The following is a 1,581-nucleotide window of genomic DNA, read 5'->3' as shown; positions in this document are numbered from 1 at the left end:
GGGAACTTTGGCACATATATGTAATTTAGTGTTACCAAAAAGACTTCAAAGGAAAATCATTGCTTGTGACTTTCCTGAATTTAACCTGAACCTTTTCATAGTAAAAGTTGAACACATTTAATTCTGATCTACTTCCATTTCAACATAAACCTATCACAATATCTAGCTGAGGTAGGTGAATAGTTTTATCCCAGTTTACTTATAAATGGTTTAGACAACTGGCCCAAGGCGTTAAAAAAAAAAAGAGTAGTGATTTGAGTTTACATTAAAACTCGAATGTGTCCCCGCATGGGACTAAGATAACTCGTAACTGGGAAGCACAAAATTTAAGATATCTCTCAGCAACAGGGGCTATAGATGCACAAAGAACTGTTACAAGAATTTGCTCACTAATGCTATTTTCTAGGCGGATTTTCGGGAGCAGGATCTCCTATCTGACCATACACAGAGCCAGTTTAAAGAAGCTTATGCTTAAACAGCTATCTTGCCTGAGTGAAAATTTCACTTCTGCCAAAAATAAGACTGGTGAAACCTTTTGATGGTTAGTAGAAGACAGAGTCTCTGCAGTGATCTTTGAGAGGTTTGCATTCTTGTTCAGTTAGGACTGCTCTACAACGAATCCTAAAGGAGGCAGAATTATTTCCTCGAAGAAGGATGGGAGCCCCGGGAAGCACAGAGGTCTGAAGGCGACCGGAGTTGGGGGGGGGGGGGTGGGGGCACGATGCAGTTTACAAAAGCTTATCCAAAATTATAACATGGCCTCATATCTGGAAAGCAAAATAGTAATACTTGCTGTTTTCACTGGTAGGGCTGGACAAAGTCAAGTGCAACAAAAACTTGGCTGCCCTGGTTATGGCAGACACCATAATGCTAAACAAACAGAGAAGTCCATTGGATGTGGAGAGGGAGAAAGGGCTTGGGTTATTGCTGAAAGGGTGCCCACCCCTTCACTTCAACCACTCACAGGTGACTTCTTACAGGAAACTTCTTCAGGGCAGAGAAAGATCAGTTTTGAGCTGAAATCTTCACGTCTCCTGATAGCCACTGACTTACCATCAAAAAAAAAAAAAAAAAAAAGCTGAAGAAGACCATGCTCAAGGCTCAGCTGTTCAGAGAAGCTGCTACTTTTTGTTGTAAGAGAAAGAAGCTCCAGGGTCCACTCTGTTATACCCACTTTGGGCATATCTTCATCCGGGCCCATATCAAAGCTTCTCTCTTTTTTTCTAAAGCTTCTGGGAGATGCCAGCCAGGTTGGGCATGTTTCTCAGTCCTCTTCCTTGACCTGACTCCTGGGAGGTGTGATGGAGGGCTGCCTGTGAGGAGACCACCATTCCATCCTCTAGGGCACAAGAGGGGCCCGAGACCCTGAGCCCAAGAGGGGTCACAGACCCTGGGTCCAACTGTGGCTGCTGCAGAGAGAGATCCTTGTTGGCAGCTTCTTCTCAGTAATTCCAGACTGAGGTCCAGCAGGGAAGTGGCCCTAATGTAAAGTGAGGACCCAGATGGCAACATGGGGATGAAACCCAAAGCCTGCCAAAGAGCAAGCATATTTCTTAGAACACTGCTGAGCTAAGCCACAGC

This window comes from Acinonyx jubatus, chromosome D2 (assembly GCF_027475565.1).
Source record: "Acinonyx jubatus isolate Ajub_Pintada_27869175 chromosome D2, VMU_Ajub_asm_v1.0, whole genome shotgun sequence".
In the NCBI taxonomy this organism is placed as follows: Eukaryota; Metazoa; Chordata; class Mammalia; order Carnivora; family Felidae; genus Acinonyx; species Acinonyx jubatus.
The sequence above is the reverse complement of the archived record's forward strand: the minus strand, read 5'-3'. Positions refer to the sequence as shown.